The 23,540-nt window shown below is 42.3% G+C and overlaps 1 non-coding gene across 1 annotated transcript; it reads right to left on the bottom strand.

Annotated features, from left to right (window-relative positions):
• Nucleotides 1-14,256: 14,256 nt before the first annotated feature.
• Nucleotides 14,257-14,329, bottom strand: TRNAV-CAC (transfer RNA valine (anticodon CAC)). The gene has a single exon. It is a non-coding gene; the product is annotated as a tRNA-Val (tRNA).
• Nucleotides 14,330-23,540: the final 9,211 nt, after the last annotated feature.

Genomic DNA, 23,540 nt, shown 5'->3' with positions numbered 1-23,540 from the left:
CTCCTCTGGAGGTGTCCAGTGAATTATTTGTTAACCTTTGGGCAACCACACAGCTCCATCCTGAGGCCATCCTCTACTAGCCTCCCAGACCAGTCTACTCTGTGGACAATCACATGAGTTACTATCTCTGAAATTCATCACCTTTTAATCCCTCTCTCTTGCCCTGTAGAAAGTTCTTTAAATTGTACACAAATTGGGCCACTCCTCTCCGTTTTTTCCACTCAACCATCTTATTTTTTTTTTTTTTTTTTTTTTTTTTTGTGGTACGTGGGCCTCTCACTGTTGTGGCCTCTCCTGTTGCAGAGCACAGGCTCCGGACGCGCAGGCTCAGCAGCCATGACTCACGGGCCCAGCCGCTCCACGGCATGTGGGATCTTCCCGGACCGGGGCACGAACCCATGTCCCCTGCATCGGCAGGCGGACTCTCAACTACCGCGCCACCAGAGAAGCCCTCCACTCAACCATCTTAGTCCAAGGCATCACCACCTATCTCTTTCCTGTACTACAAAGGCTTCCCAACTGGTTTCTTTGTTCTACTGTTGCCCCCAGTCCCTTTGCTACATAGAAGCTCAAGTAATGGTTTTCTTAGACTAAAGTCAAAAATCTTTAACATGACTTCAAGACTCAGAGTGCAGACTCAAGCCTTCGACAGGGCCCTTCTCCATCACTCCCTGCACTCCAACCAAGCTGGCTATCTTTTAGGTTCGTCATTCACACCCAACTCTTCCCACCTCAGGGCATTTGCACGTGCTGAAACACTCTCCATTCCTCACTGGGTTGACCCTTCTACAACTCAAATCTCAGATGTCATTCCCCAGTTTTAATCCTACAATGGCATCTCAAGGCCATAAGGAAACTTTATGTGGTTTATAGGATTTTTTGTGAGCTTCTCAGAACTGACCAGTCTGCACCCACTGCCTCCAGGCTCTCAACCAAGCAGAATGCCCCTGAGTTCCTCAAATGTACGAGCATTCCCTTTGTCCATCAGTTTTTGTGTAGGTTGCTTCCTCTGCCTGGAAAAATCTTCTTCTTCTAATTTCTGTCACCTTCAGGACTCACCCTGAATGTTACTTCCTCAGGAAGCCTTCCCTTCCCTCCAGATACTGGGTTAGGTACCTTCCCAATGCATGCCTACAGCCCCTGTAATTATTCCATCACAGCGTTCACTATCCTCAACTGTATTGATATTTGTAGTTCTTGCTATTTGGTAAACTATATGGAGGCAGGATTGCACTTATATTTCTCAGAACAATTGAATGAATGACTTCATTTTAAAAATATGACTTTTCCCCCAAGAAAGAGCAAATTAAGGTTAAAAAAATAGGAAAATAACAGATCGCAACAGGAACCATTCTAATAAGTGGTATTTTCTTCCTAGTATAATGAAGCAAATCTAGACTTCACTCAATTCCCTGTCCTAAGCAAGGGTTCGTGTGTTGTCACTCTTATTTTCACTAGCTGGCAAGGTATTCTTTACCAGCACTTGAACGCCCTGGGCAATCTTCAGCGTGCACACAAAAAGAACCGCTAGGTACTAAACAGACTAAAAAGATGTATAACGTTGAATTTGTAAAATGGCAGGACATCTAAGAAAAGTAAATCAAGAAAACACTGGAGGACAGAAGACTAATCAGCAAAAAAAAAAAAAAAAAAAATCTTCCATAGTCTGCTTTCCCAAAGGCATAAACAGCTCCTGTTCATTTGATAAAACTGCTTCATGTGAAAGATCTTCAGAAGCCCAAAGCCACAGCCCTGGTCTGGCCTCAGTGTGGATTCAGGGTAGAGGCACAACAAACAGAGGCCCATGCCCTGAGTTCCTGCCGCTGATGGCCTCGTGGAGCCGTCATAACTAACTCTGGACTGCCTACCTCCAAACTCCCTTACATTCAAGAGAAATACACTTCTATCTCATTTCATATCAGACAGCTTCATACAAAAGATTTTCCTTGACCTTTATCCCAAATCAGCCTATATGAAGGCAATGGTCCTGACTCTCTCCTCTGGAGGAAGACATTCCAGTTTGTCCCCCTTTACATGTCAGCCCTACAACTGCCTAGAAACACTGTGGGATTTGGTCTAAGAAAACCTGGATTCCCCTGTGATCTTGCACAAGTTGTTTACGTGCTCTGAGCCTTATTCTTTATCCACAAAGTGAAGACTCCTTCCTTCTATCTTCCCTAGAAAGATGGTTTACAGAGAAAAGCATAGATTTTTGAGTCAGATGCAGATTCAAATCACTTAATAGCTATGTGATCTTGGGCAGCTACTTAACCTCTCTGAGCCTCAGTTTGCTCATCTTTAAAATATCTTACTTCCTAAGGCATTTTAAGGATTGGATGAGATACTGAATGTGAAGCACTTAGCACAGAGGCTGGCATTTATAAGCCAGTGAGTTACTATAAAACAGTAGGCAGTTTCTATAAAACAGTAGCTATTATCATCTCCTTTTCCATTTTGCAGCGCTGTAGGTTATGGTAACAACAACTAACAATTACTAAGCACTCCTGTGTCAGGCAGTGCTCAAACACCTTTCATGGACTAAGGCATTTATTCTCACAATGATGTAAGTACTATTATTACCTCCATTCTACAGATGAGGAAAATGAGGTACAAGATATCAACTAATGTGCGAAGGTCACACAGCTTGTCCAGCTTGAGACGTGAGTCCAGGCCGTCTGACACCAGGACCTCTGCCAAAATACACCATATTGCTTGCTGTCTGGGGGTAGTTGTCATGTCTCCCCAAGCAACTGGAGAGCTTCCTCAGGACATGGCCTGTACTGTATACATCTCATTGACCTCCATGGCAGCTAGCAGGGAACCTTACCCACCATGAGCCCTCCAAGCACCTGTGATATCTGATTGGCCGACAAGACACAACTGATCAATTTCCAAAACACCTATTTTGTCAAATGACCTTGAAGCAGACCACGTGTCTACTGAACCAAGGTGGGACACAGAGGGTCTCTGCCACAGGAATGGAAGCTCCCTACCCCAATACAGCTCTTGGGTTTTCAGAGTCAGATCCCTAAAGGCTTGAAAAACTCTGAGAACAATCTGACCAACGTTCATACACTCCTAGAGTTTGAACTGAGTATAAGGCCTCTGTGATTCATTCGAACTAAAATACCTGCCAGACAGAATGAAATGTGCCCCAGAGTTTGTTGATCTGTAGAGAGCTACCATTTCCCCCTTAGCACCGATGGACAACAGAACTCTGCATGTTGTCATCACCACGGACACTATTACTGAGTATGTCACTGTGCAAACTACGTGCTAGGGATGCATATAATAGGACACAAACCTCATGAACATGGACTCCATTAATTTGGAATATGTGATAATTCTTAGTGTTGAATTTTACTTTTTCATTATCTGTAAAGGAATACAATATGCCTAAGACATGAATAAACAAAATCTATTCATCCATTCTATAAATATTTATTGTGAATCATTTATGTCCCAGCACTAGGGTAGCAGTCAGAGACATTATTTTGTATAACTCTCATTAAAAGAGAACTCTGCAGTGCAAGAAGTAATGTATCCATTTAAAATAAGTTAGAACACTGGAACATTAAATTATGGTACATCCATACAGTGGAATGCTATGCAACTATAATAAAACCACTGGGGTAGATCAGTTGGTGCTAACATATTAACAAGAGCGATTGCTGAATGAGAAAAGCAAGAGGTGGAACCCTCTTTAAAAGTATCCCAGGGCTTCCCTGGTGGCACAGTGGTTGGGAGTCCACCTGCCAATGCAGGGGACGCGGGTTCGCGCCCCAGTCCGGGAGGATCCCACGTGCCGTGGAGCGGCTGGGCCCGTGGGCCATGGTCGCTGGGCCTGCACATCCGGAGCCTGTGCTCCGCAACGGGAGAGGCCGCAGCAGTGAGAGGCCCGCGTACCGAAAAAAAAAAAAAAAAAAAGTAGCCCATTTATTTGAAAAATAACAAGATGATGAATAAGAAGCTACATACATAAGTAGATATGCAGTGAAATTCTCAGGAAGTAAAGTCAAGAAAATCAGATGAGATGGTCTGGCATGGAAAAGCAACCCATTTTTTACTGCACTTTTGTAACATGGGATTTTTTTTACCATTTTCATAATATTAAAGCTAATTAAAAGAGCTTAGCATAAATTATTATTTATTGGTATGTCTGGCACATAATTGAAATTCCAGTATTTATTGCATGAATGTAAATAAATAATGCTATTAATTACCATTTAAACACATTAGTCTTTTCTATTCACTACATCAGGTCTCATCCTAGTAACACAGGCCAGAACACTTCGGAGTGAGTTCAAGTCCATGTATGTGCTTAAGGAAATACAATTGCAACAATTCTGAAAAATATTCTGTAACTCACACTTTTCCTTTATGCTCCCTGCCCTCTTCTATCTCAAGCTCTTCTCTATACACACACGTGCATGTGCACGCGTGCGCGCGCACACACACACACACACACACACACACACACACGCTGCGGCAGGAAAACAGTTCACTGACAAAAAAGAAAGACGGAAAGGAAGGTTTGGAATTAAGAAATGCTTTGCTGCTATTGCTAAAGGTTTAGGCTCGTCAATAATTTTTTAAGCAGATGCTGATTTGAGGAAGGCAAATCTATAACCTCATGATACCACTTAATTGGCTCTGTCGATTAATTTTTGGAGTATATTTTGAAGAGTTAGTTGGTGCAGATCCATTTGAAAACATCTGCATTATTCCTAACAGCACACCACAAAGATGTTCTACATAGTGAGAGTGACCCTTAAGCATCTTGAAGGCCTATCAACACTAAGCCCCTGGGTAGAAAGCCCTTCGGTAACCCTGGCCCGTCCAGCTGCCTCCACTCGCTGCTGCCTTCCTGCATGAGTGGTGGCGAGCTGGGGAACTGGAAACGGAGAGTTCTACTTTTTCAGTGCTGATGAAAGGGGAACAAATTATGTATTTGGTCTGAGTGCGCAGTACGTTGTTTTAAGTTGTTTTGTTGGAGTTTTTCCCCCAGTAGCAGCAAGTATGGGGGGGGGAAAAGACATCTGGTAACTTCTTTAAGAAAATTTGAACACATTGAAACAATCTGTTTCATAAATAAACCCCAGGCAATGCCATCAATTAAATATCTTTTTAGAGATGGTTTTAACAAGAGCAATGCCCTGGAAACTAAAATTCCAATATCCTAATAATCTTAAGAACCACCATGTATGGAAGACTCATTAGGTCCTGGCAGGCACTGTGCAAAGCACTTTATAGGCAAGCAACATTTTAATTCTCACAACTCAATAGGGTGTTATTACTATCCACATTTTGCAGATGAAGAAACTGAGACTCACTGAGAATTAACTTGCCCAAAGTCACACAGCTAGTGAGTGGAAGAACTGGGATTCTTCAGTTTTTGAAGAACTCCCAGGCGTCCTGAAGCACTATGCTCACCTGGCTTATCAGAGAGAGAAAGGTAAGAATTTGGGGGTCAAGGAAGGAGCCACTCTCTCCATGCACTAGATTTGACCTTCTATGACTTTCAGCACCTTTGGCAGAGCAGGCCAGGTGCGGCAGACAAAACAACAGGCCTGGCGCTTCGAAGCCCAGGTTTGTCCTGGTTCTACCATGAGCAAACCTGCTAGCATCACTTAACCTGTTCAAGTCTTGCTCTCCACAGACATGAGACGAGGCGGCTGGACTAGAATATCCTTCAGTTCTAAAACTGCACATCTTTGAGCACGGGTGTAGAGAAATCATTTTCGGTAAAGTAGAAAAAAGTCAAATTTAAGCTGCAGAGTGTACAATTGAGTCCACTTTGCGGAGAAAAGTCCTGACGGATGGCATTAACCAGCAGTCAGCTTCCAATGCGATTGCACTCATGACCTCCAGTGGCCATTACTAAAGCCAGAGGTCCATTTCTGGTCATCCTGACTGACTGAGCGATCAGCGGCATTTGACAGAGTCAACACACTCTCCTCTTTGAAACCTTTTCTTCACTTGACTTCCAAGATACTCCTCTCTTCTAGATTTTCCTCTACCTCATTGTGAGGCTCCTTCCAAGTCTGCTTTGCTGCTTCATCCTCGCCTCCCCAACTCATGCAGTGCCTCAGGGTTTAGTCCCAGACCTCTCTGTCCACACTAATTCTCTGGGTGCTCTCATCCGGTTTCATGGATTTAAATGCAATCTGCATGCTGCTGACTCCCAAAAGTGTATCTCTATCCTGGAACTCCAGACTTTTACATTCAGCTGCCTACTTAACATCTCTGCTAGGATGTCTAATGGGCATTTCATGCCCCCCAGATGAGCTCTTATTTCCCACCTAACTCTGCCCTTAGCAAAGACCCACTGCAGTAAATGGGCACTACACCCTTCTCGGTGCTCAGGCCAGGGTCTCTCTGACTCCCACTTTACTGAGGGTTAAAGGCAAAGTCCTTACAATACTTACGAGTCCTTCCAGGTTCTTATCATCACTCATTTCCAATGATCTCTCTGCCTTCGTCTCCAGTTAGTCTTCCCGACTCCCGGCCACTCTAGCCAGTCCAGTTTAGGCGCTTACTATTCCCTCTACTTGGAGCACTTCCCTGGGTACCCACAGGCTCACTCCCTCACCTTTCTTACATATTTGCTCAAATATCACTTACCCTGAGCATTCTAAATTGCAACCTGCTCCTCAAAGCACTCTCTTCCCCTCTACCCTGCTTTATTTCTCTCCATAAAACTTCACCATCTGGGCTTCCCTGGTGGCGCAGTGGTTAAGAATCCCCCTGCCAATGCAGGAGACACAGGTTTGAGCCCTGGTCCGGGAAGATCCCACATGCTGCGGAGCAACTAAGTCTGCCCGCCACAACTACTGAAGCCCGCACACCTTAGAGCCCGCGCTCTGTAGCGGGAGAAGCCACCGCAATGAGAAGCCTGCGCACCGTAACGAAGAGCAGCCCCCGCTCGCCGCTACTAGAGAAAGCCCGCGCACAGCAACGAAGACCCAATGCAGCCAAAAATAAATAAATAAAAATTAAAAAAAAACAAAAACAAAAAACGTCACCATCTGATGTATTTTATATTTTACTCATGTATTTCTTTACTGCCTATATTCCCCAACCAGAATCTAAGCTCCAGGGAGGGAGGAAGGTTTATTGTGTTAGTTATTGACATATCTCCAACACCTAGAACACTGCCTAGAACATAGTAGGCATTCTTTGTGGAAAAAAATGATTTAATCTTTAATGCGCCATGCATAGCTTCTGAAGAGTAGCAGAACAGGCCACCCCAAAATAAGCTACTTTAACATCAGGGTTATTTTGAGCTGAAGACAAATGAGAAGAAGCAGATTCAAGAAAAATCCTCTGCCTTCCCCCTATTTGCCTAAGAGCAAGACATAAACTTGTAAAGGTGTCCCCACCCCCTCCTCCCTACCAGGAAGGACAGAAGTTAATCAATGAGACACTCCAGACCCTTATCAGCCCAAGAAGGCACCGGAGAACTCTATATAACTATCCTTGCTAAAACTAGCCCTTATCTGCCGTTAGTTTCCTTATACGTTTACCTTCCCACAAGCTGCCAACCCTAGAAGCACAAGGTCCTTTTCCTTTGTCTTGTCACTTCTCTAGAAATGTACTGTTCTCCTATTAAAATGCTACATAATCCCTTCAGTTACTCATCTCTGAGTGCTCCCATGTATGCATGATGCACATGTTAATAAACTTTTGTTTGCTTTTCTCTTATTAATCTGTCTTTTGTCGGTCTAATTTACAGGGCCCAGCTGGAAAACACAGGAGGGTGGAGGAAACAAGTTTTTTTCTTCCCCCTACATTTGGGTATACTGGAGCACACACAGTAGCCATTTCTCTGTGAAAGGGAAGAAAATGATGAAATACTGTCTCAGACACTAGTTTCTTTTCCTCTCGTCTAAAAACCTGGGTCATTTTAGCATTTAAGGGGAAGCATATATTGCGGTGTGTCATTTAAACTTCACAGTCCCGAAAAACAAAGAGGAAATATGAAATCTTTTTTTTTTTTTAATATGAAATCTTTAAACTAACTTTTAAAAAGTATCTGAATTAGGATTAGTACATTGTTTCAATTATACGTAAATTAATTTTTAACATATATATTTTTTTAAGTTGGGGAACTAATCATGCCAGGATTCCTATGGTACTCTTGAAACTGTCTTTACGTATCAACAGCCTATGTTATTGTTTTTATCTTTGGCAGGTTGTACTGTCTGATTTTTCTTTCTTTCTTTTTTTTTTGGTTTTTCAAATTTGAAATCTGTCTTTCACCCACCATGATTCTGTAATGGCAAATGATGTCACCAAGTAAAAAAGTCAAAGCTCAGACACCAGCATGAAAGAGCCTAAGGGTCTAAGTCACAGGTCCACTGCTCTATTATCTAGAAGGATTTTGCCAACTTATTTAACTTCCCGGATCCTTGGTTTGCTCATCTGTGAAAGGATAAGTTAGCCACCTAGTAAGATTTCTGTAAGGATCAATGAGATAATCCACATAAAACAGCACAGTGCTTGGCAAAGAGGAAGCACTCAATATATATTAACTATTATTATTATTATTATTATTAGACTTTATCTGAAGGCTTTGGGTCTCAAAATTTGGAGGGCTTCTATATCCCAAACTCAAGTCCTACCTGCTGCAGTAAAATATTCCCTTCTTCAGTTTGTGCCTAATGACAATGTATCCATTTTCTAGTAAAGACTAACAAATCAGGCCACCTTAAATGTTCTAACAAGATATGTGAATGTCGGTTTTAAAGGCAAAATTCTTGAGGGGTCAAGAACTGGCTGATAGGTAAATGAACCAGCTGTTCAGGTCTAAAATAACACAGAGGGAGATAGCCAACTGGAAGAAAAGAGGAAGGATAAGAAAAAGACACTATCTAGAAAAAAGGGTGAATCTGAAAGGATGACTTCAGCATTCAGGACAGTGTCAGCTTTATTCCCTTCTTAAATAGGGGTGTTGAACAGATAAATCAGGAGAAAGCTAATTATTCTACGCTTACCAATGCAGTACTTTATAACAACAAGAAGTAACATTTACACAGATTGCACTTACCACGTGCCAGACATTGTTCCAAAGGCTTTATGTGGATTGCCCACTTCATCCTCACAACACCTTCTGAGTGGGCACCATCATTATTCCCCTTTACAGCTGGGGAAACTGAGGCACAAAGAGTAACGTGCCCAAGGTCCAACAGCTGGCAAGTGTCAGAGCCAGGGTTTGAACCCAGGCAGTGCAGTTCCAGAGCCTGTGCTCATAACCACTATGCACGTTCCCTGATTTCAGAGAGATGGGTGTGTGTTGTTATTCTTTGGGGAATTGCTCCTCTCCCCCAACTCTATGTGACTCTGGATGGGTTGAATCTGCCCCCTACCTTACCCTCAGCCACAAAAGTGGGCACATGTGACCCAAAATAACCAGGCAGAGTCCACCTCTGAGATTTATTCTATTGAAGCTAGGAAGAAACTGTCCTTATCCTCTCTTGGACTGAGAGCTGCAAGGTTATGACTTCAAAGTGGTGAGGGCCCTTGTACCTCACTATACAGAGGCATAAAAAAGTGCTTAGAGCAGAGGGGCCAACGTTGGACAGGGGCCAAAATGAGAGAGAATAGATAGAAAGAGGTATGGAATAGGATGTATGAGTCCCTGGATCTACCTGTACCTGAAGCATGTGCTAATTCCTGCTTTTCTAAGTCCTGTATACATGAGTCAATTAATTTCTACCTTGTTATTTAAGCTATTAGTCCCTATAACTTGCAGCAGAAGAATCCCAAGGAATAAATTTAACTAGGCATTTAACATCATCAGGATGAACTGAAGAAATATAAGCTACATCCTAAACAATAAGGTAGATTTACAGCTAAAGGAACATATATGTTCATAGATTAGACATGCATCTTCTGAGCACCCATCCTGTGTCAGGTACTGTGCTAGTCACAGGGGAATAATGAGAAATAAGACACTGCCTTTGTTCTAAAGGAACTCACAGTCTAAGGAAGCAGGGCACATAAGGAAACAAATACTTACAATACAGTGAGCAAGCTGGTTAATATAGTCCCTACCTCAGGGCCTTTGCACTTGCTGTTTCCTCTGCTGGAAACACTATATTCCCAGACCCATAACTTTCCAAGGTTGGTACATTAGCTTCCTAGGGCTGTTGTAACAAAGTATCACAAACTGGGTGATTTAAACAACAGAAATGTATTGTCTCATAGTTCTGAAGGCTAGAAGTTCAAGATCAAGATGTCAGCAAGGTTGGTTCTTTCTGAAGTCTGAGAGAGGAGAATCTGCTCATCCTTCCCTCCTAGCTTCTGGTAATTTGCTGGCAATCTCAGATATGCCTTGGCTTGTAGATCTCTGCTTTCACCTTCAAAAGGCTTTCTCCCTGTGTGTTGTCTGTGTTCAAATTTCCGCTTTTTATGAGGATACCAGTCACACTGGAGTAGAGGTCCACTCTACTCCACTATGATCTCACCTCAACTAGTCAGAGCTGCAATGACCTTATTCCCAAATAAAGTCACATTCAGAGGTACTGGGGGGTAGAACTTCAACATATGATTTTTTTAGGGTGTACAATTCAACCCATAAGAGCTGGCTTTTTCTCATTATTGAAGTCTCAGTCCAAGTATCACCTTCACAGAGAGGCCTTCCCTGACCACCCATTTGAAAGTGGTTCTCCCCGAGCCGACCGTCACGCTATCTCAATGCCTTACTTTATTCTCCTTGTACACTTACCACTACCAGAAATGACCCTACTTGTTTATTTGGTTTCCATCTGCCTCTCCACACTAGAACGTAGACCCCATGAAATCAGGGACTTTGTCTTGTCCACTTGTCTCCCAAGCCTAGAGCAGTGCCTGGCATGTGGTAGTATTCAATCAGCATCAGTTGAATAAATGAATATCACTTGCCCATTCATAAATATAATGCCACAGAGCACCTCCCCAGCTATGAAGGAAAATAAAGCAAAGTAAGAGGATAGAGGAAGATGTGCCATTTTGAATAGGCTGGTGAGAGAAGGCTTCTGAGATGCTGACACTGAAGCAGAAAAGAGCAGTTTCAATGACAGTGAGGGAGACAGTGTGACAGGAGTGAGGTCCAGGCGTGAACAGGATGTGAGGAAGCAGAGGGCAGCAAGAAGACATGCAATAAAGGAAGCTGAGAGTGGGGGGCCTGCACTTACTACCCTCTGTCTGGACCTCCAGCTAACAAAATGCTGTGGTATGTCTGGAAAAAAAAGCTTTCCCTTATTTTTACCACAGCCCTAAGCCCTCCCTCCTCTGTCCTCTGGGCATTTTGTCCTTTCTTCTACTGCAGCACTTTTATTTTTTTTTAACATCTTTTTTGGAGTATAATTGCTTTAAAATGGTGTGTTAGTTTCTGCTTTATAACAAAATGAATCAGCTGTACGTATACATATATCCCCCTATCTGCTCCCTCTTGCTATTGCAGCACTTTTAGCATTTCTGTGGAATTGTAAGTTTTCCATTCTACCTGCCTTTTGTCCCCTCCAGTGAGCTCCTTGAGGGCAGGGACCCCACTGGGTACCCAACAGATATGGAAGAAAGGGAGCATCTGTCTGGTGCTTCTCCTTGTAGATGCCCCTTCTGCTACAAAGACCAAGTTTTCCCCATTTAAAACAAGGCTTTCAGGAGTGATGTCATACAAAATGGCACAGCAGAAAGCTCTAGGGGTCTTCCCTCCACCCAAGCAACACTGAGGTGGAAAAAGTGATCAGAATCAACTATGTGGGAAGCCTGGAACCTAACTGGACACTTACAACAACCCAGGGAGTGCCTGACGAAGAGAGAGGCTGTTGATCTTTCATAAGTGAGCACCGTGGGTAAACCGGCTACCAGCCATTCCTCAGGCCCGTCACAGCTGTGGGGAGAGCAGTTCACATTCCTAGAATGGCAGGCTGGTGCCAGGATAGGCAGTGGGGACCTCATCCTCTAAAATTTGGGGTTATGCTTTCTGGTTGGCCTGGTGGTGCTTGAGGGACTGACACAGATGCTTGCCTTGGTTGTAGCCCTCTCAGCGGCAGCAGCTTCTACTGGTGGCATCCACTGGAAAATTTTAAGAGACACATACACACACACAAAAATCCCTCTTTTTTTTTTTTTTTGGCCACACCATGTGGCATGTGGAACTTCCCTGACTGGGGATCAAACCCATGCCCTCTGCGGTGGAAGCACAGAGTGTTAACCACTGGACCACCAAGGAAGTCCCAATCCCTCCTTTTTGGAGCTACACATTTAAAGATACCTTTGTCAGGCCACTGACTGACCTCCAAGATAATTCAGTGAGCAGACCCAATAAGAAATGCATATTTGCAAAAAATTAGTGTGGAAAAGTCACAAATGGAGAGCATCAGCCCTCAACAACACCAACGAAAAAATCAGCAATCCCTGAGGAGCAGGAGAATGAGATTTCCAGAGTTACCACGTTATACTACTATATATTTTTAAAAATCTATTCAATGAACTAAAAGAAACTATGAACAAATCATTAAAAGAAATAAGAAAAATGTGGTATGAACAAAATGAGAATATCAACAACAAGATAAAAATTATAAAAAGGAAGTCAATTCTGGAGGTTAAAAGTATAATGACTGAGATGAAAAATTCACTAGAGGGATTCAACAGCAGATTTGAACAAGCAGAAAAAAGAATCAGCAAACTTGAAGACTGGAAAAATTGAAATGATCAAATCTGAGCAGCAGGAAGAGGGAAGGAAAGTGAACAGAGCCTACGGGAGCTATGGGACACCATCAGGCAAACCAACATATGCACCGTGGAAATCCCAGAAGGAGAAGAGAAAGGAGCAGAAAGTGTATCTAAAGAAATAACAGCCAAAACGTTTCCTAAGTCTGAATATATACATGCAAGAAGCACAACAAACTCCAAGAAAGATAGAGTCAAAGAGATCCACATGGAAACATATTATAGGCAAAATGTCAAAACCCAAAGAAATACAGAAAAATTTAAGAGCATAGAGAAGTGACTCTTCATGTACAAGGGAGTGTCAATAAATTAACAGCTGATTTGTCATCAGAAATCATGGAGGCCAGAAAACAGTGGAATAATATTTAAAGTCCTGAAAGAAAAAACAGTCAACCAAGAATTCTACGTCTGACAAAACTATCCTCCAAGAATGAAAGAGAAATTATGTCTATATAAATGAAAGATAAAAGAGTTCATTACTTGGGCTTCCCTGGTGGCACAGTGGTTGAGAGTCCACCTGCCGATGCGGGGGACACGGGTTCGTGCCCCGGTCCGGGAAGATCCCACATGCCGCGGAGCAGCTAGGCCTGTGAGCCATGGCCGTTGAGCCTGAGCTCCGCAACGGGAGAGGCCACAACAGTGAGAGGCCCGCATACCGCAAAAAAAAGAAAAGAGAGTTCATTACCAGCAAGAGCTTCCCTGAGAAATGATAAAAGGCTAAAATGAAAAGAAACTCCAAGCCATAAGAAGAAATAAAGAACACTGGTAAAGGTAACCACACAGGTAAATATAAAAACCAGCATTATTGTACTTTTGATTTATAACTCCTCTTTTTTCCTATATTACTTATAAGGCAAGTACACAAGATAAATCTATGTTATTGGCCACACAACGTATAAAGGGGTATCTGTGACAATAACAACGTAAAGGGGGAGGAACAGAGATGTAGAGGAGCAAAGTGTATACTACTGAAACTAGGTTGGTATTAGTCAAACTAGATTATTGTAAGTTTTCTTTCTTTTTTTTTTTTAGTATTTTTTAACATCTTTATTGGAGTATAATTGCTTCACAATGGCATGTTAGTTTCTGCTTTAAAACAAAGTGAATCAGCTATACATATACATATATCCCCATATCTCTTCCCTCTTGCATCTCCCTCCCACTCTCCCTATCCCACCCCTCTAGGTGGTCACAAAACACTGAGCTGATCTCCCTGTGCTATGTGGCTGCTTGTAAATTTTCTTTCAATTTCAAATGCTAATTTTAAAATAAAGTTTATAAGAAATATGGTGTCACTGTGGAAAAATTATGAAATCAAATAAGAAAAAAGGTTGAAATCACCTCAAATCACACCAGCTTTATCCTGATTGAGTTGAAAAAAAATCTTTTAAAATATTTATTTATTTATTTGGTTGTGCCGGGTCTTAGTTGTGGCACGCGGGATCTTCATTGCAGCATGCAGGATCTTCATTGCAGCACGTGGGATCTTTAGTTGCGGCATGTGAACTCTTAGTTGTGGCATGTGGGAATCTATTGTAGTTCCCTGACCAGGGACTGAACCTGGGCCCCCTGCGTTGTGAGCGCAGAGTCTTACCCACTGGACCACCAGGGAAGTCCCTGAAAAAATTTTTAATATTTTCTAGATATTTAGATATTTTCTAGAAGAGCCAGACTATAGAGGGGTGCATTTCAGACAGAGGGAATAATATGAGAGGAGAAGAGTGGCAGAAAATATTTTTTTTCTTTTTCCTCAAAGAAATAGGCTCTCCTTTGCTTAATAAGATTTTTCAAAGTACTCTGAATATCAAAGACACTAGAGTACAAGAATAAAGAAACAGATTTGGGCTAACCTACCCAGGTTTTAATTTGGATCTATCATTTACTGCCTGTGTAATTTTGGGCAATCGTTCAATACCTCAGTTTCTTTATCTGTAAAATGGGAATAATAATAGTACCTACTTCATGAGGCTGTTGTGAGGAATAAATGTGGATACATGTAAAGCACTTAGAACCAACCCTGGAACACAGGTAAAGTCTAATAAATATTAGCTCTTCTTATAATCATACAATCATCTAAAAAAGTCCTGAGAGGCATAACTGAGGTTCTAGCAAGGTCTACAGCTGTAGCAATAAATAAAATTTAATATTCTTTACCTTATTCCACAGTCAAATCAATCCATTTCCTATCAGATGCAGATAATTCTTATCTAAGATTTAGAACAAGTGTAAAACCTAATCAATATTTTGGTATTTCTTTTTTTTTTTGAAGTCTTCCATCAGAGTTGCCAACTAAAGAATGCCATCCAGCTCTACAAGGATTAGGTCACTGCAGCAGCTGACCTTTAACACACCCTGAAAGGAGTTCAGGGAGGAGATCAGGAAAGAGGTGCTCTGTGCTCTGGGAAAACTGGCAGAACAGTCCTTCAAATAGATATTTTCAGGAGAAACTTTTTATAAACCTGGATTCTTTCATCTTCCCATACTTGGAAAAGCACTAAAACCATAAACTAAGATGTCTGTTCCTCCTGACTATCGGCAAGCTCCTACCAGGATGTGTGCTTGGTTGCATGTACCCCCTTCGCCAAAATCACATACTAACCTCCCCACCTCTTCGCAGTGGTTCCTGAGAGCTATCTGAGAGGTTGTCTCCCGGGCTATAGTTCTCAGAAAGTCCCCAAATAAAACTGAAACTCACAGCTTTCACACTGTGCATTTTTATTTCAGTCGACAGAGTAATAATGCAGTTAGTTCCTAAAGCTTTCTTCTAAACCAGAATTAGTGTGTCTGTGTCTTTCCATCATTGCTGTTGCCACAGGATATATAACAGGATATAAACTCCTATGTTGCTACCGAGAAAGCTAAAATGGTTAGCCATATGAGATTTATTCATTCATTTAGTCATCTGTTCAACAAATACTGAGTACCTTTAATGTGCCAAGTACTGGGGAAACAGGAATAAACATTACAGACAAAAACCTAAGTTTACATTCTGATAGGTAATCACAGATGGAGAAGGTGGTGGGTCACTGAAGCTCGGGGGTTTTGGGCAGAGGCAGGAACGGGGTTACTATTCTTATCTTGAGTCATTCCAGGCCCCTCTGATTTGGAACTATATTATATCACATTGTATTCATGTCAGACTCCTGACCTAGAGGTAAAAACCATGCAAGTTAATTCCTTAAGTCCCTGGTCACTCCTCACCACCATCACCCAGTCACCCGGGCCAGAGACCTAGGAGCCAAAAATGACTCAAGTCTCTGGGTCATATCCAAAGACAAGTAATCACATAAGAGCCACGTTAGTAAAGATGAGCTTTTTGTTTCTTCGTTTAATTAGAGCTGTGTACCTAGAAGACTTTTTAAAAAAATGATCTCCATCTTCTCAGAATGATTTAACTAGATTCCTGTCTGAGGCAGAAACAAAACCACTGCCTTCCAAAACCAGACTTCCCGATATGAGTCTTGGTTTAGACAAGTCATTCAACCTCTCTGAGACTGAGTTTCCCTGTCTGTTAAGTGGGGATAGTAACACACACCTACAGGGCTGTGGTGCTACTTAAATGAGTTAAGGACATGAAAAGTACTTAGAATGCCTGGCATATATGAGGCACTCAACACACACTGAAAAACAAGAACCTCCCAACATTCCTTTCAGTGGTTCATTTTATCTAAGGAGTATCCTATCTTTGAAAAGTACAACCCAACAGATGAATGCATAATTAATTATCACAGCACACAAAGCAGAAAGGTGAATTTGTGGGGTGGGAGAGGCATGTTTCAGGCTACAGTAAGGGCCTGGGTTGGCTGCAAGATTTGGCTCTTCCAAGAGCTCGGAGCCCTACCTACCAACTTAAAATGGCTCTTTGGGGCTTCCCTGGTGGCGCAGTGGTTGAGAGTCCACCTGCCGATGCAGGGGACATGGGTTCATGCCCTGGTCCAGGAAGATCCCACATGCCGCGGAGCGGCTGGGCCCGTGAGCCATGGCCGCTAAGCCTGCGTGCCCGGAGCCTGTGCTCCGCAACGGGAGAGGCCACAACAGTGAGAGGCCAGCGTACAGCAAAAAAAAAAACCAAAAACAAACAAACAAATAAAATGGCTCTTTGTGCAGAATTTCCCAGGGAGACGCTGCCTCCATACCCCTTCCCCTTCCACTTGTTTTCCTTTAAAGGCTGATTCAACCAAGGAAGCATGAGCTTTGAGGCCAGGGCCTAACATGGGTAACAGGGCCCTGGCCCGGTGTTTCCCATGCAGAATACCCCAAACCCTGTGTCAAAGGAAGCCCATCAGGGGCAAGTGTATTGCCAGCCTTTCTCACTGCTTGTCACAGGAGAACTCCCCGCTGCAGCCTCGGCTTTTGTCTCTCCATCTGTATTACAAAACGTACCCCTGACCCTGCCCCGGAGAGGATGCTTCAGGAGATCATTGAGGGGCCTCTGGTATTCTTTCACAGCACGTGGTTTGCTCTCCCTGATGACCCGTCTCTCCAGCGGTCAGAAGCCTGCATTCAGGAGCAGCAACATGCTTCAACCGGAGGCTGGCAGCTCTGGGTGGAAACATGCCAGGGCTGCAGAACACCTCAAGAGTCATTTGATGGACCTCGAGGACATAACGCTAAGTGAAATAAGTCAGAGAGGGAAAGACAAATACTGCACGTTCTCATTTATAGGTGGAATCTTAAAAAGCCAAACTCGTAGAAATAGAGTAAAATGGTGGCTGCCAGAGGCTGAGAGATTGGGAAACTGGGGAGATGCTGGTCAAAGGATACAAATTTCTAGCTGTAAGATGGGGAACTAAGATAAAGCATGGTGACTATAATTAACAGTACTGTATTACATACCTGAAAGTTGTTAAGAGGGTCAATCTTAAATGTTATCACCACACATAAAAAAGGGTAATTATGAGAGGGGATGGAGGTGTTAACTAACCTTATTTTGGCAATCGTTTCACTATATGTATAACATATATACATAGCAAATCATCACATTGTACACCTTAAACTTACATATGTTATATGTCAATAATATCTCAATAAAGCTAGAAAAAAAAAACCTAAGACCTGTGGTTTCTACCCAGCTTCCTGTCCCACTGCAGCCTAGAGACTTTTTCTCTTTGACTTTTTAAAATAAAATGCAAGAAATCACTTTCCCTGTCATGGCTTCAGAAATGATAGCTTTGGGTGATTATTCCTCTTCCCCCTTTGATGACATCTCTATGAGGACAGGGACTGCGCCTCAATCATCTTTGTGTTCCTAGCATCAAACACAGAAACCAGCTGTTGAATAAATACATACGTAAATTCTATTTTTACAGCATCTACTGACATCTAAAAATTCCAAAGTAGAAGTTATAAGATGTAAGATAGATACCTTAAGAAGAAAAAATTAATTGCAAAATCAGTTGTGTACTACATAGTACATAGAATTTTATGAAAATTAGTACTTGCTCCAAATTGGTTTTTTTTTCATAAATTTATTTATTTTATTATTTTATTTATTGTTTTTGGCTGTGTTGGGTCTTCATTTCTGTGCGAGGGCTTTCTCTAGTTGCGGTGAGTGGGGACCACTTTTCATCGCGGTGCGTGGGCCTCTCACTGTTGTGGCCTCTCTTGTTGTGGAGCACAGGCTCCAGATGCGCAGGCTCAGTAGCTGTGGCTCACGGGCCTAGTCACTCCGCAGCATGTGGGATCTTCCCAGACCAGGGCTCGAACCCATGTCCCCTGCATTGGCAGGCAGATTCTCAACCACTGCGCCACCAGGGAAGCCCGCTCCAAATTTTTAAAAAATGTACTGTAAAATATGCTTTGTTATTCATTGGTATGAACACAGAACCAATAATTAATTCTGGCCTTCACTATTATAGAATGCCTATACTTTCCAATTTATAAAGTGCCAAAAATAACAGCTACTTCACTGAATTCTTGTGAGTATTAAATGAGTTAACACATGTACAGTATTATACTTAGGACAGTGCCTGGCAGACAGCGACCACTTAAATGTTAGCTACTATTATTGTTGTCATTATTATCAGGCACTGTCTTGGCTAAGACTATTACCCAAGTTAAATAGAAGTTCATTTAGTTAATCTGCCCAGAAAAGTATTAATAGAAGCAAGATGTACATATAATCTATCCCCTTGACAACAAAATTTGCCCTCAAAGCTTTAGGTATCTCCTAAAAGTCATTCATGGATTCTCATCATGTAAAATTTGCCTGTAAATTATTTGTTTCTTAGAAAGTGATTGTACCTTGAAGCAGAAATAGATATTTAGCAGACCCTAAATGTGTGCCCAAAAGAAGTGAGTTAGCAGCCTCACTGAAAGGTTCCTTTTAAAAAACAATTCAGAGAGTAATTTTTACCTTCTCTACAGGCCAGACAATGGTCCTGATTCGGCAGGTGTGGGGCACTTTCATCTGATAAGGGCCTGTGAGTGTATGAGACTTCAAATGACTACAGTTTTGGTTAAAAATAATCTCTGAGAAACAAAAACTGCGACACAACTGAGAAACAGAAAGCAGAAGTATTTACAAAATTGCTCCATTTGCACTCTCCCACAGTGGGCGTTTCTCTGTTTCTCCAAACACCGTCCTTCAGCCAGAAATTCCCAAAGGGCTGCTGATCCCCAAGGTGCTGGGCCATACAAGGGTCCCAAGGTCAAGTTTGGGAAATACGTACTACACTCTCTTCCTGAAAGCCACAGTGCCCACCAACATATCAAAAGGTCCTGAGCTCCTTCCAAGAAAGAACCCTGTTTAGTTGTACTTCGTCCACTGGTTGAGAATGTAAAGAAATAAATGTTGCCTGCCATACCAGTTCTATGAGGATCAATCCATTAGCCACTGCAGTTGCCCACTGACAATGTGCCTGAGGGGAATTCAGGATGGAGAAAAACAGGAAGCGTATCCCACTTACTGGCCCCTAGATCTTAAGATACATATCTAAGGAGAAATTTCAATGACCCCAGATTCCCAAATTGTGTCATAAATAGAAAAGCACTTAACTTGAGATGCTGTTCTTTGTGATTAGCAGTAATATTTTTATGTTGAACTACATGGGTTTTTTTCCAGCAAAAATTTCATGTATATTCTGACTCCCCACTTACCCCTTTGGAGCTGTTCCTCAGCTCTATCTGAAACGCTGTCTCCCAGGCTACAGTCCTCAGTAAGGCCCTCAAATAAAACTTAATTCACAGATTTACATTATGCGTTTTTCTTTCAGTCAACAAGAAACCAACCACACACATGCTTTTTCCCAAAATATACGTACAAGAATTTCAGTTTTGGGAATACTGAAACAGTCTAAAATTAACCACTTCTTCCCACTTAGGAATGACTGCAGGCTCATTTGCTTGGCCTGGCAAAGTCAACACTTATTTAAAAGCAGATGGGAAAGAATGTTAACCCTACGCATTCCCATGGCCTCTCATTCAATGCATGTTTTCATGCCTTGGATCAAGTCAAAAAGAAACTATCCTCAGGATACATCTGAGGTGTGTCCCACATCCAGGAAAGCGCCCATAAATTCTAGGAGTGGCTCACAGAAAGCATGATTTCAGAAGATTCTGAGAGTAACAGGAATGATAATGTAAGAGCAGTCCTGTCAACAAAAAGAATTTAATTCTCCTCCTATTTTTTAAGTCCAGGAGAAGAATGCAGGTGCGTTACAATCTAACCAGAACATGTCCAAAGTCTTTAGGAAGAAATTCACTGAGGTCAGCTTAAATCAGTCTCAAGCAGAGAGGAATGCTCAGGGCTTCCTTGACAAACTATCTCCAAAGACTCCAATCTCTAGAACATTATCTTAATTCTATAACTGGAAAAAATTTCGGCTTCCCTGGTGGTGCAGTGGTTAAGAATCCGCCTGCCAATGCGGGGGACACGGGTTCGAGACCTGGTCCAGGAGGATCCCCCATGCCGCAGAGCAACTAAGTCTGTGTGCCATAACTACTAAGCCTGTGCTCTAGAGCCTGTGAGCCACAACTACTTAGCCCACATGCCACAACTATTGAAGCCCGCGCGCCTAGAGCCTGTGCTCTGCAACAAGAGAAGCCACAACAATGAGAAGCCCGCGCACCACGACGAAGAGTAGCCCCCGCTCGCGGCAACTAGAGAAAGCCCGTGCACTGTAACAAAGACCCAACACAGCCAAAAATAAATAAATTTATAAAAAAAGTTTTCCAGAATCCTGAATATCTGTTTGCAATGTAGTTTTATCCCAGCACCCAACACCTCACAGAAAATTAGGGATGTGGGGAAGCATCTTCCCTCCTCCTCAGGTCACTATGATATTCACCCAACCATAACTGTCCAAAAGGGCCCCCTACTGGCCTCCCTAATGACCAAACTTACTAAAAAGGCACAGCAGCAACAAAGACAAATGTGAAATTTCTGAAATAACAAAGAATAAAACCATCCTCAGTTATGTAACTCTTTGTTTCCCAGATTCTAAAGCATTCAAGGTCCTTGAGCCTGAGAATCCCCTAAGTGGGGTAGGACAGGTGTGGGAAAGGGGCTACTTGGATGAGTCTATAGAAAAGACTTATCTCACAGGCTCTGCAGTTGAACAGAAAGTCACATAAAATTGCCCACCATTTTGCTCCAGCACTGTCCAATAGAACTTTCTGCAATGAAGAAAATGTTCTGTATAAGTACTGTTCAGTGTGGTAGCTAGTAGACACATATGGCTATTCAGCCCTTGAAATGTGGCTCGTACAACTGAGGAACTGAAAGTTCAACTTTAGTTAATTTTAACTTAGATAACTACGTGTGGCCTATGGCTACCTTATTAGATAGTGCAACTAGCTGATAGACTCAAAGTTCCTTCAACATGAATTCCACAAAAATACAGACAGTCAGGGACCAAGGAAGGTTCTTTTGAGGGTCTGGGAAATAGACTCTTTTACTTATCAAAGGAAGCAGGGAAGGATTGAGTGCACAATCTCATGAATTTTCTCCTACTAAAGGGAGAAACTGAGACATAGATCAAATAATTGATATAAACAGTAATTGCTATTTTTGGAATCTCTACACGTGCAAAGGGTTTTATATGTGATTTTTACAACAATCCTCCAAATACACAGTATTGTCTTTCTCCTACTGATGTGGAAACTGAGGTTCAAGGAGGTTAAGTGGCTTAGGAAATGCCACACAGTAAGTGGGAGCTAAGATTTGAACTTCAAGACCCTCCCAAAAAAATACAGTCGAGGTCTTTAGCAAAAATAAATTTTCCTTTCTAGATTTAATCAACAAGTATTTTTTGAGTATCTAGTACACACACAACACCATTCTAAGTGCTGGGGTGAAGTGGTGATACACACACACAAAGGTAAACAAGGAAAACCATCAATACACTGAACCTCAGAGTCCTGTGGGCTTGTTACTCTTCTCTACAAGGTATATTAATTATTCAATTACTCACAGCTAGCTCCTCTTGTATATTACAGCAACCAATCAGCCCAGAATATAAAATAAGCTAATACTTTTAGTACTTCAAAAACATGCAGAACCAGGGCTTCCCTGGTGGCGCAGTGATTAAGAATGTGCCTGCCAATGCAGGGGACACGGGTTCAAGCCCTGGTCCGGGAAGATCCCGTGTGCCGCGGAGCAACTAAGCCCGTGCGCCACAACTACTAAACCTGCGCTCCAGAGCCCGCAAGGCACAACTCCTGAAGCCCACGCGCCTAGAGCCTGTGCTCGGCAACAAGAGAAGCCACTGCAATGAGAAGCCCGCGCACCTCAACGAGGAGTAGCCCCTGCTCGCCGCAACTAGAGAAAGCCCGCGTGCAGCAATGAAGACCCAACACAGCCAAAAATAAATAAATAAAATAAATTTTTAAAAACACACAAACATACAGAACCAAAAGCACAAGTGACAAGAGAAAAAAACAAACAAGTTAGACTTCATCAAAATTTAAAACTTTGGGCATCAAAGTAAAAACAGCCATCATCAACAGAGTAAAAAGACAAGATGGCAGGAAATATTTGCAAATCATACATATGACAAGGTACTTGGATCTGAACTGTATTTTTTAAAAACTCTCACAACTCAACAATAAGAAGACAACCCATGCATATTTTTGTGTGGACATATGTTTACATTTCTTTTCGGTCTAGGAGTGGAATGCTGGGCCATATGGTCATTCTACGTTTAGCATTTTGAGGACATACCAATCTGCTTTCCAAAGTGGCTGCACCATTTTACGATCCCACTAGCAGTATATGAAGGCTCAAATTTCCCCAAACCTCATCAATACTTGTTGTTGTCTGTCTTTTAAATTTTAGCCATTCTTGTTGGTGTGAAATGATCTCTCATTATGCTTCAATTTGCACTTCCCTAAGGACTAGTGATGCTGAATATCTTTTCATGTGTTTATTGGCCATCTGTATATCTTCTCTGAAGAAATGCCTATTCAAATCCTTTGCCTGTTTTTTTTCCAGGGGTGGGGGGGGAAATCAATCCATTTCACTGCGGGGCTTTGGGTTGCGGTGTGCGGGGGGGTCGAAGTGCCGGGAGGACAGTGAGCTCTGGGTCCAACGGGATCTCCCCAGCTTCTCAGCTGCTGAAAGGCTTTTTGCCTGTTTTAAAATGGGTTGACTTTACTGTGAAGTTGTAATAGTTCCATATATATTCTGGATACAGTTTCCTTGTCAGATACATGATTTGCAAATATCTTCTCCTGTTTTGAATCTGCTCTTCTATGAGTCAAGTCAGGTTCTCCAGCAAACAGCCCCATTCCTTGCTCAGGAAGGAAAATATCATCTGAAAACATAAAGTACAACTTTTTTTTTTTTTTTTTTTGCGGTACGCGGGCCTCTCACTGTTGTGGCC

Source organism: Lagenorhynchus albirostris, chromosome 11, assembly GCF_949774975.1.
Source record: "Lagenorhynchus albirostris chromosome 11, mLagAlb1.1, whole genome shotgun sequence".
Taxonomy (NCBI): Eukaryota; Metazoa; Chordata; class Mammalia; order Artiodactyla; family Delphinidae; genus Lagenorhynchus; species Lagenorhynchus albirostris.
Note: the sequence above shows the minus strand (reverse complement) of the source record. Positions and strands in the feature narration are given on the sequence as shown.